Here is a 12615-nt window from a genome sequence, read left to right as displayed (position 1 = left end):
GCAGCAGGAGGGCTGCCTGTGGCCTACAGTTACTCCAAGACACACTCACTATGTGCCCCGCATCTATTCTTGCCTGTGGATGGCATGGACCCACATACATATCTAGATAAGCAGTCCTCTTGCTTGGCTTTGACATTGGTGCAAATATTACCTTTGTCATTTACTTGCTGAGCTTGTATGCTGACTGGAGATAGCCATCATCACAATATTTCCAGATATCTGCTACCAGGACAAATCACATGTATCTGCTTGTGGACACTTATATGTTTTTCCGTGTGTAAACATGCAGGTACTTACAGTATGGAGAGCCTTCCGGTCCTTGCCTTTCAGAAACACAGATCCCCTCTGACAGGCTGCTTCCTCCTGCGACTGGGTGCTGGGTGCTGGATGCTGGGTGGGTGGGGGGTATAAGCAGGGCTGCTGCTCACAGGCTCCGTGGGGGTAGATCCTGGCAGCTCCTGGGGCATGGCAGATGGCTCAGGGGCATGATGGGGCTTCCTGGCCTGACTGTCTTTGACCTGCGATGGGGGAGAAGGAGAAGAAAATGACTTCTGTGAGACATGCACTGATTTCTCCTTCATCTTTTCCTCTTCATTCTCTAAACACTCATACAGGCACCATACACTGGGCCATATGCAAGAAATGGAATACAAACAAATGTTCTCTTATTTTTGCTCGTATCCAAGATTTGCTTATTCTGTTAGTACCCACTGATTTTTTGGATTCATCAGTGTTTTCTTATTTCTGCTCTTCTCTTTGAGGACTTTTTTATGAGTGGTCAAGGGCACTCTTACCAAATAAGTGAAAACATCTTGTTTTGACAGACCACAAATTGTTGTCCAGTACAAGGAAAAATAAGTTTACATTTGTGTAACTTTTAAAAAATGCATTAATATCATAAAATTTAATTTAGATTATGTTTTAGAGTAATTATAATGATTAGAATATTAATTTTCAGGTCTAAAGGAATACCGCTATACTTAGTGCATTGATCTCAATTACTGTAATTTCAGTTACTGTGCGTCCCTCTGCTGACCAGTGCTGGAATGTAACTGAGTACATTTACTCAAGTACTGTGCTCAGGTAAAAATTTGATGAACTTTAATGTTACTTCAGTATTTTAGTCTAATGCCACTTCCCACTTCTACTCCACAACACTTCAGAGGGAAATATTGCAATTTTTACTACACTAATACTGTAGATAGATACTCCAAAAATTAAGATTATTGCACACAAACCATATGAAAGTATACAAGTGCAGCTGAAACAATTAGGTGATAATAGTTCCAGCTTCTCATATATATTGTATGTATGAAAACTTGCTGTTTTTCCTTTTTATCATTTTAATTATTTTGATTAATTAAATTTATCTAGGCCTTTTGAATGCATATGCCTACTTTTACTTTCAATACTTCAAAACATTCCCCTGTAATCACATTTACTGTGTTAAAGTTTAGTTATGTCAGTTTCACTACTGCAGAAGTTCTTTGTTTCCTTACAGCCTTTTTTGGTGTCATGTCAGTTTTTGCATATGGCACAAAACCTGCCCTTATATAGTGTTTAGGGGGCATTACCTATGCTAATAGGTGACTTATGATCAAAATGGGATTCAGCATTGAGCACACCTGGGAGACAAGATTTGGATAGTTAAGAACATTTAGTGCATGTAGAGTTGACTCCTCTTATATCTTATATCTTATATATTCTCTTACCAGAAAATTAAGATAAATATAAGAGAAATTTAAGACAATGTTGCTGCATGAGGCCCAATATCAGGCAGATAGAGCCACTAAATGAAACAGGTCGCCTGTGATAATGTTGAAATGGATTGGTATGATAAAAGCATCACAAATTCACTTCAAGACTCTGATTTCATAAACAATACACAAACAATGTGACAGCGCTGTTCCAGGCCAAGGCCCCATTTTTACCTCCTATCTATGTGACTAAACCACCTCTCCTCCAGCTCTGCGGTGAGATGCGGTATTAAAAGCCTCAGATGGAGCGAGAAATAATAGAGAGGAGAGAGAGAGATGGAGAAGGGGGTAGGTGGTGTTGTTTAAGTGAAGAGCGTGGCGTGTCCTGGAGGATCTAATAAGCAGGTTGAAGCCTGATAAGGATAAGCTGTCCCTCTGGCTCTAGGGAGCCTTGTTTTCACCCCCCCTCCCACCCTCCTCCTCATCTCACCCTCCTTCCTCTCCACTATCCAAGATGTACTACTGTGAAAACAAGGAGAGCAAAGAGGAATCAAAAGAAAGAAACAAATGGAGTGAAGGAAAGATGGACCTGGTGAATGGCAGAAATGAAGGAGGAGAAGAAGTAAAAATGATAGAATGTATGAGGAGAAGACACAAGAGGAAAATGGGAACATAGGAAGTGGTGATATAACGAGAGATGTAGAGAAAAAGGGACAAAGGTAGAGAATAAAAGAGAGGACAAGGGGACAAAAATCAAAAAAGGAAGGCAAAGGAAGAGAAAAGGAGAGGGAAAACAAACTGTGGCAATGGACAAAGTCAAGAGAAGATGAAGTGATGAGACTGGGGAGATGGATAGAAAAAAGGGAAGCAGAGACGAGAGGAGAAGAAGAGGAGTGGAAGTTGAGAGGACAGAGGGCTTATAAATGGGCTGAAAGGGACCTGCTGGTGTGTCAGAGCTTTAGATCCCACCCCTTCCCCTGGGGAAAAAGGAAAGAAAGGAGAGAGGAGAGACATTGACCTTGCATTATTTATGCTTGGCGCTATTGGCCCAGGCAGACGCTGCTTCCCATTGTGTCTTCATAATGAGGAACCGCTATGGAGCTAAGGAAGAGGAAACACAACCAGGAGGGCAGTGTGTGTGTTGTTAGCAGTGAATGTGTGTGTCAGTGTGTGTGTGTGTGTGTGTGTGTGTGTGCGTGCTTTGGAGTTGAGAGGTCATTACAGTGTAGCTCGCAAACAGTTTAGTGAACAAGGATCAGGGGCACAAGAAAACCTCCTGTATGTCATGGGAAGGTAAAGCACACACACACATAGACTGTGTGTCCTGTGTGGTGATACAGGTCTGTATCTGTAAGGTGGATTGTCAGTAAATATATGGGGAGGGTGACAGCTGATAACGTCAGCTGTTATTTCAGACAGGACAGTGACAGAAGCTGTCTGAAGTTAATACAAGAATTTCAGAAACATAACACAGCTGTGAATAATCCAAATCACCTCTGCACCAAGAGATGCAAAGTTTTGGTATTTCAGTACGAAATGTTAATACAACTGTTTGACTCTGTGCCAATGTTAAAGCGTCAGTTCACTCGAATAACATTTAAAACATCTCATTTAACTTTAACTTCATGGTGTTGCAGATAGATACATTTATTTGGACCAATGTGAGTTTTTTTACCACCAGTCCCAGAGAATGAGGGTTTATAGATACATTTTGAGCTTGAAAAAGACAAAATGGTTGTTTGACAAAAAAAACCTGTATATCATATACTGCAAGTGTGTGTATACATACATACATACATATATATATATATATATGTGTGTGTGTGTATGTATATATGTGTATATATACCTCTCATCCATATTTGGATGAGAGGTTGGAGCTTTAGAGGGGCGTGGTTCTAAGTTATAGACTTAAGCAACGGTAGACAACGTGTCACTGAAGTGGCCCTGCCTTCAAATATGTGTAACTTTAAGCCTTGATAAAATGTGAACAGGTGTGTTTTATAAAAATTTTTCTGCGGTACAGTTGTCATGAATGGCAGAATTAGCTACACAGACCAAAACTATTTTTTTGTACCAGGCTGTAAACTTGTTTATTTTTGCTGTAAAGTTGGGCATTTTAACCCACAGATCCAGAGGTTGCTACTTGATCTTGATGAATTGGGAGTGAGAGTGTTTCATTCTCTTTCTCAAAGCTCTTAGAGCTGGAAAAAGACAGTAAGTAGAACTTGAGTTAAGAGTTTTTTGGTCAAAATAATTTATAAGTTTTACGCTCCACAAACAAAACTCAAATCAGTTCTTTTGCAGCGAAACAAATCAAAAAGATGGATATCTGAAACCCTGGAGAAATGGAACCAAAACTGTTACCTCAAAAAGTAATTGAGAAAATATCTGACATATTTTATACTTGATAACTCAAGTTCCAACACTGAATATTATCTGTCCACATCATTGACACCTCTTCATGGTACAAAATTCCAACCCTCACAGAGTCCTAAAGTAGGCAGGGAGCTTAGTTTCAGGGTTTTGAATTCACCCGTCTCAGAGATCTGTAACAAATATGATACTCTGGCCCCATTAAGATCCAGCTTGGCACAGCTCTCAGCCCCTCCCACTTACCTTTCACCCCCTCTGCACGTTTGTATGATAGTACTGTCAGTTTCAAATTTAATTACATATGACTCGACATACATCCTACCCTGTCATTACCCTGTCTGGGTCCACCCACTCATCATAGACCCACATCCACACGCCCCTGAGAGCCGAGAGCAACCTGCCGCCTGACGACTGGTTATGATAGTGGATGTAGTCTATGTGTAAGTGTGTTTATGTATGTGTGCAAGTGTGTCCCCCTCTTTCTGTTTCTCTCTGTGCCTGGGATGTGGAGATTTGTATGGCGTGTTAGTCACACCCTGTGTTATCAGCATCTCTGTGATGAGCATAAGCATAGCCTGAGGGGACTGGGGGTAGTGTCACAGATGGTACAGTGTCAGGGTCCCTTAGTGTGGTTTAGAAGATGGTGAGTAGCTCTTATCCCCTGTCTCCCAAGTCTTGTCACCTTGTGCTGCCAAGGTGCCATCTTTCCTCACACAGGGTAAAGGCCAAGCTCCATCTCACCTCGTAGCTAGTGACCCATGTCGTAACTTTTTTTTTTTTGCCAGCTTGCCGAATATGGCAATCGATGCTTCCCAGAAACCCTGACCTAATCCTGTTATCCTTTTCCTTCAACAACCTGGAAGGGACAAGGGGCGGGATCCCAAAAGTCGGCAGCCAAGAGAGCCGTGCAGAGCCAGCCCCTATCGCAGTGAAAGCGGGCTTAGCTGAAACACAATAGGTGTGTAATTTCAGGTTTTTGTTAAGCCAAAATCCAATCACATACATGACTGCAAGATCACAGAGAAACACAACAGGAGAAGGGGCCTTGGAGGTGGAGGTGTCTCTACCTCACACAAACAAGCTCCATGCAACTGAGACGCCACTGATGACAGCCTGCTAACTAACCCTCAGAAGAGAGATTAGCCTGGCTCTCTGTCCTAGATCTCCACATTGGCTGACACCTGACTCCTCCCTAACCTGAGAGTTTTTGGATCAGATTAAAAAGCAAAGAATATCTCCTGCCCTTAAGTGACATCCCTTTATAAGCAAACAGAGTATGATTTCCAGGAGGCTGTGTGGCACACACTCGCCAGGAAAGAGCGCTCTTAACTTTCCCATATAACATTGTCTTTTCATCACACTAATTACAACTATTATGCTAAATCAATTCCAAACGAAAGGGCATGGTTTTAATCTCACCGTATTCATCTCATAAATGCTTGCATAAGAACTTAAAATTAATAGTATAAAGTCTATTGTCTTCTCCTGAGACTGACTCGAGCACAACTGAAGATTTGTGATAGTTTGCAGTTTTGTTTTTGCCTCTTGTTTTTGCAGATGATAAATGAAATTAATACATGCGTTTAATATTTGAAATGCTGAGATGAATAATTTATGACTCAACGGCAGATTAAAAGTAAAGCAGAAAAAAAAGAGTCAGTAATCACCAGTACACAAATTCAGGACAAGCTAAAATGAATTTTTAACTGCTCGGGCCCATTGGTCGCTCTGTTCTAGTTTGTGTGTTGGGAGCTGTTGAATTAATGGTGTGCATCTTGACCTCATTCCACCAAATGCAGTCTGAGAGTTTTCCTTTGAAGCTGATTTATAGCAAAAGCATAAAGCCTAATGCATCTATTCAGGGAGTCTAATGAACGCAATACCTTAATACCAAGTAATGCTAATCCATGCTTGCTCACAACAGACAGACATCATCATTACCATCATCATAATTATTATTCATGTAAGGCAATTAATGTTGCTGGTACCTCCATTCTGACAACTTCATTAGCATGGCGTTAAGGCAGCAGTTGGGCAGATTCAAAAAGTAGCTGGGAGAGCAACAACTCAGATATAAGTATCATTCACAAAGACATTGCCTCACTTAGAGCATTTTTTTACCCCAATAATCTTGACAACTCTGCAAGAAACCCAGAAAAGAGATTTACATTTTACAAAAAGAGATTTAAATTAGATTTTGAAGACACGGGGATAATGTGCAGTGTAATGTCCCCCGCAGAAGATTAAATGGAGCATTTAACTAATAAACTTGTGTCATGTTACACTCAACTATGCTCACCCTTAATAAGGAACTCTGACCAAATAATCCTAATAATATGAATAAGAAAAACAAACAAATGATCTCCTGCAGCTTTCATTTTCAATCACAGTTGCTTCACCCATTAAAGGGTGTAAAAAGACAGATTTCCATGTCTTTTCTAATTACAAGCAGGTATAGGTGCTATGTAAAAAAAAAAAGTTAAAGTATCAAAATGCAGCCAGAGAAATGCACACAGTCCACATTACAAAACCGTTGTCTTTAAATGAGCCGTCAGGACTTCCATGAAATTGTGATGTCACAGCTATACTATATAAAGGTAGAAACTGCTGATACGGTGCTGTGACAGTCATTTCTTGACTGCAAAGACTTTGATGAGACACCATGAGTACAAATGTGAAAGACTGGAGACAGTGACCAATCAGAGCAGGTTTGGCTTTTGTGGGAGGGGACTTTTCACACAGCAGGTGAATACAGGTAAATTCAGACAGACTGTGAGAAAAATAATTTTAAAAATAAACCTTAAAGCATGCAAACATTTTATAATAGAAACCCTAAATACAAGTATGAACCTGAAAATGGGAATAGTATGGGACCTTTAAGGAAAGACCCAAAAATGTATTCCTGCTATTCATTAGGTGTTTTCAGAGAGGTGTATTTAACAGAGCAGTGTGCAGAATAGCAATGTCAAAAAAAAAACAACAGAAAGCTATCAAGTATATTTATCCTTAAGAGTAAATAATGTGGACTGGCTGTTTAAATCCCCTGAAATGTCTAGCCAGTCCTGGCACTGGTTGAAGTCTCCCAGTCAAAATAAGAAGTGAACTAAAGGCAAGATAAACAACCCAACCAGCCTGTTTTCACTTAGGATACATATTTGTGGCCATTACTCAGATTTTCGGCAGATGGGAAAGTCTCTGAACTTGAAACTTTTAAAACAAAAAAAGTAGCGCTCTCGGGTGTATGAGAAATAAAACATGAGAGCTTCCAGTATTGTCATGTCAAAGAGAAGATTTCACGCAATTTCGGTTCTTTAAAATGCGGGCAAAATGCACTTGACCACATATTAATAGGTTTCCTTTAGCTAGAGGAGACATGGAACCTATCATACTTATAAAAAGTCTCCTGAGTTGTTGCTATTCATGCTGACGAATAGAATAGTGAGAGGGCTCTGGCTTTAAAAGTCACATACTGTGTGTGGAATATCTAATATGAGAAATGTGATGATGATGTGTATTCAGAAAGGATATAATAGGAAGAAGCTTTACTCCGAAGGGGTAATGGGTAATATATGCCATAAAGTATCGCAAAAACGGTGATGATTACTGCACTGCATAGTATAAGAGAATATCTCTGCATTGCCCACCAATCACAGTGAAGGGGGAAATCTCTTATCATCAGTCCAACACTCATATGAGCTCTTGATCTGCTGTAGATGAGATCGAGAGACAGCTCGCGATGAAGGGATTGTGTGTTGTGTAATTGTAAATGATTACTGTCTTTATACCACTGGGCACTCCTTTCTCTCAGACTCAGCAGCTGGTTGAAATTCTTTCATGGTTTCCGAGGCCAAAAAAAGAGCCTAATTCCACCAAATGGTGAGCAAAAGAAAAAAAAGCCGCCCACTATAGATATTTCCATCCAGAGAAATGAAATATTAAACATGTTCATTATACCCTCAATTTGCAGTTATTTCTCATTGCACACGGCCATTTTCCCATTTTCCCCGCTCTCTTATTGGCACGGCGCTCAGGGCCTTGAGAGAAATCTCTCTTTTATTATTTAAATCCATGCATGGGGGCTGAGCCAGGCGAATCATCTCACGTCTGCTAGCCCACTCCCTAATTCTGATTGGCAGCTTGATACACACTCAACGGATGGAGAGGCTGATAATGCCTGTGACAAAGAAAAAATATCCCCTCCCCGTTATGTTTTTATTGGTAATGGAGAATATGGAGGTTCACACACAATAAAAGTAGCCTTAATAATTGGAAGTGGCAATGGGCTGTGTCCACGAGTCTGTAGGGCTGTCAGCGCAGCGATGTAAATTTCTTTGACATGTTTTTGTCTGGCTAAAACTTTAATGTCGTGGGTGTGACCAATTGGATGCAAATGTTGTTTTCATCCCTCGCCGATGAGATGACCTCTGTCATTTCCCCAGGGAAATCAAGCTTTTAAAAGTATTTGATAGCTGTAACTCCACACACACCCACATACACACACACACACACAAACTGGCATTGCCGCTCCGGCAAAATGCTCACACACAAATAGACATACTGTATCCATAAACAAACACGTACCCACACGTGTAACGGGGTCACACATGCAGGGACATGCACTACAGTACATGTGCACTACACACACACCCGTGCACTGTTATGCAGATACACTCAGTTTTCACACTGTAAGCATCAACACTCACATATCCTTGCCAACCTCCTCACCCACTCATTGATGCTTGGCTAATGCATTCAACATGTGACGGTACTGTATGCCTCCCTGTACTCAAACAGACACTTGATTAGATTGAAAGCACTCTTTCATAGCCAAGGATAATGGTTCTGAACAAGGAAGGTGGACACAGCAGTTTCTCTGTCAGCCTGTCATAACCTTTGACAGGATAAAGAGGCCGCAGCTCTCCCCATAACCATCCAGGCTCTGCTGCTTACAGGCAACCGCACCTAAAACACACTCACACACAACACATAGTGTACATATAATGCATGTGTGTAAGTGTGTGTGCGCGTGTCATGTGGATAATGCTGCATGCGAAGGCTAGCTTTAATATTGGTCTGGAATAACGGGCTCTTTTGTACATTGTGAGGCAGCCAGCATCTGAGACCAATAAAATAGTGGCCCTTGGGTCACCGCTCGAAGGATGAAGGAAGAAGATATAATCATACACAGAGGACACAACACCTTTTTTGTGCTTCCTCCGCATATTTGGGTGCGGAGAGAGTGCGGGTCCTTCATAAGTTTAATATTTTCACAGTGTGACCTTTTGTCACTAATAGAGTGGCTCGCCAATAAGCGTATATTGTATCTTTAGGGGGTGCAGCCATATTAGTGCAGCAATTGGCTGTAGAGGGAGGAAGAAGACTAGCTGCACGGAAGACACATGGTGTTAAGGCGGACACAGACAGGAAACACGTGTGTGTGCTTATGGGCAAGGATGCGTGCCTGCGTGATTGTGTGTTGGTGTGTGCATGTGTTAGAAAGACTGTGTGTGCGTGCATATCTGTGTGTGTGTGTGTGTGTGTGTGTGTGTGTGTGACTTTTATTTTGCAATATATCTCATAATGACATTTGGAATGTCTCTGGAAAATGGAGACTAAGCCAAGGAGGTTGACAGTCAGAAACCACAAGCTTGAGTTAAGCCTCAGCATTGCAGTGAACCATATGCTAAACCCATGTCATGCCCAACTCCAGATCCAGCAGCAGCGATTGACTAAAGCCTTAAGATAAACATTGCAGGGAAAACAATTTGAGGCTTTTTGGGACAATTTGTTTGATAAAAGGCACTAGTTTCCCATTTGAAGAGATGAGCGGGGCTCAGTTTTCTTTTTGTATATGTGCCATGTTGTCTTAGTGGTGATGATGTCTCATTATCTTCTATTAGGCCCATGTGCAGATGTGCTCCTGACTGACGTTTTGCAGGTTGCATTATCCCTCATGGCTTTCCATCCAATGATGTAATGGAGTCAAAACTGCCTCCACCCCTCAGTCTTTGCTGCAGCGTGATTGGTCAGCAGGGACTGTAGCCTGTGCTACTAGCACCTGTTGTGAGTGACTCCAGCAGTCTGAGACAAGCACTTTATCCCCTGTCTCCCCAACAATCATTACAGCCAGCTTACTGGGTTATTATAGCGCAACCTTAGCACGTTTACACTGACTGCCAGATATCCTTGTGGGTGTACTCTTCATCTGCTTCTTGATGTTATTTTCCTCAACCTATTTCATCCCCTAGGTTGGAAAGACAAATTCTCTTTATTTAGGGCAGGTAATAATTAAGGCAGACGGGTTGTTTGATTTCCACCTTGATAACACCTTCAGAATGTTGTCAGAGAGTGTAAACACGTACCCTCTCTTAGTTTGGCTCCTTTCATTTGAATCATTTGTTCTTGTCTCTTTTTGAAAAACAGGTTGTTGTGGTGTTTGTATGTGTTTGTGCCTGCGTGTGTGTGTGTGTGTGTGTGTGTGTGTGTTTGGTGGTGTCAGTGCATTTCTGTGGCTGTGTATTGTGCTTTTCTCGACTTTGCGTGTGTCAGTGTTCCTCTGTGGTCGTGAGGTTTTTTCATGTGTAGGTGTGTGGTTGTGTATGTATGTGAGTGTGTGTGTTTGTGTGTGTTGGTGCATGTGTTGCATGGAGGTTAGGTTTTTTGATCTTAGTGGGGAGACGTGAGTTGCCCTGGGCTGTGAGGCTCATTAGGTATGTACTCCTCTGAATGCGAAAGTATTTGTTAAACCACATGACAAGAATACCTCTCTGCTGCAACAGATGTGCTGTAATTAGAGAGGGCTTAAGTTGTCTTAGAGCTGTGTGGAAAGTCATCACCAGCTGATAAGTTTACAACAGTGCCCTACCCCTCCCTCATGCACACACACAAACACACAAACACACACAAACACACACACACACACACACATTGTGTGCAAAGCTAATCAGGCAGGCAAATGCCACATAGACAAACACACATCTGACAAAGGAATGACAAATCACACTTAACACGCAGGTACAAAACTTTGCATTGCAATAAAATAACATAAAAGAGTTTTGTATAGGAAAACAAATACCAAACACACATGTTAGGGATTTAATCCACACATGCATTTATGTATGCCTAAGTGTCCACTGTATAATGTTTACTTAAGAAAATGGGGTTGTGACAGCCACAAGTATTTTATACGCAAACGATAGCAATGGGCTAACAGCCCAAAAACACAATACTTTAAGAGAGTACATTTATGTTGTAAATTTTTTTGGGGGAGGAACAAAATAGTATTTTCTATATCACTTGATAGAGATATTGTTCTTTATATGTGGTGTCTAACCACCAGTATTGGAGAAGCTATTTTGAAAGCATAGCTTTGCAAGCTACTAATTACTTCACACCATTGGCGTTGTTATGCCTGGGTGTCCAAGGCTTCAGCCCTGGATGTTTTATAAATAGCCCCAGATCTATATATAGTCTATATTTATTTACCAAAAATAAGAGTAGGCATAATGGGAAAAAAACACTGGATCTAACAGCCTGTCATTGCATTCTTACTTTACAAACACACCATTTCACCATTTTTAAAATAATAAATAACACTATTTTCCAACACAAGTCAACAAATGTTTGATGATAACAGTTCTGAAGTATTTTCAAGTTGTAGTTTCTACTCAGTACTCAACAAGTTGTTAAAAAACGAAAAAAAAAAAAAAAATCACCTGGGGGGGGAGAGGGGTCCTCCCCCTTACAATGGTCTGGGCTAAGCCCCCAAAATCTTAAAATCCTAAACACATCTCTGCTTCACACAAAAAGTTTAACTGCAGCAAAGCTATACTCAGGAGAAACCTAGATTGGTTAACTGAAGCTGCTTAGAAAAGCAGTTCAAACTACTTTGTGTAAGATGATCAACCTGACATTGTGAATGTGATACAAAATTACAACAAAAAAGTCACATGCTGGCAAAAAATGCCTCTCAAATTATTTATTTATTTATTTTTTTTAAAGTGTCAACTCGTTCACAGGAAATTAACCAAACCAACCAACAAACAAACAAAAAAAACTACTCGATATAGGAATGTCAGCTTTGGTTTTGTATGCATCATCCATCAGTCAGACACCTGCACCAAGCAGGATTACTCTGCCGGTTTACTAAAATAGCATGCGACAACTTCGAAACATTTGTTAATAAATAGCAATAATCGACTGTTGTGATTAACTGTAGTCAAAAGGGGTTCTAATACAGTAGAAAAACAATGGAACTTAAAAATATGCTCAAGATTGTTTATAATGTAAATAGTCAACTACAGCAAAAAATGGCCAAAAATAATCCAACTAATTGAATCACTATGTGGTTGAACTACTGGATGACAATTGCAAAATGTAGATAAACTACTAGTTTATTTTTATGTGGTTCACTACTCCCCAACACTGATAACCACTGATGTTGTTTATATACTGACAATATTTACTGTAAGCAGTTATATGGCTGAAGTGATATGTTAACCCAGCTTTCAGGTCTTTGGCCCCAGAGATAAAGAGGGCAACT

The 12615-nt window shown here is 40.7% G+C and overlaps 1 long non-coding RNA gene across 1 annotated transcript in view; it reads right to left on the bottom strand.

The window, feature by feature from the left end:
- Positions 1-307: 307 nt before the first annotated feature.
- Positions 308-12615, bottom strand: part of LOC121937823 — a 157285-nt gene continuing 144977 nt past the window's right edge. Inside the window, exon 4 of the long non-coding RNA XR_006105216.1 lies at positions 308-518. This is a non-coding gene — a long non-coding RNA (uncharacterized LOC121937823). The remainder of the gene's footprint in view (positions 519-12615) is intronic.

Source organism: Plectropomus leopardus, chromosome 1 (genome assembly GCF_008729295.1).
Source record: "Plectropomus leopardus isolate mb chromosome 1, YSFRI_Pleo_2.0, whole genome shotgun sequence".
NCBI classification, from domain to species: Eukaryota; Metazoa; Chordata; class Actinopteri; order Perciformes; family Serranidae; genus Plectropomus; species Plectropomus leopardus.
Note: the sequence above shows the minus strand (reverse complement) of the source record. Positions and strands in the feature narration are given on the sequence as shown.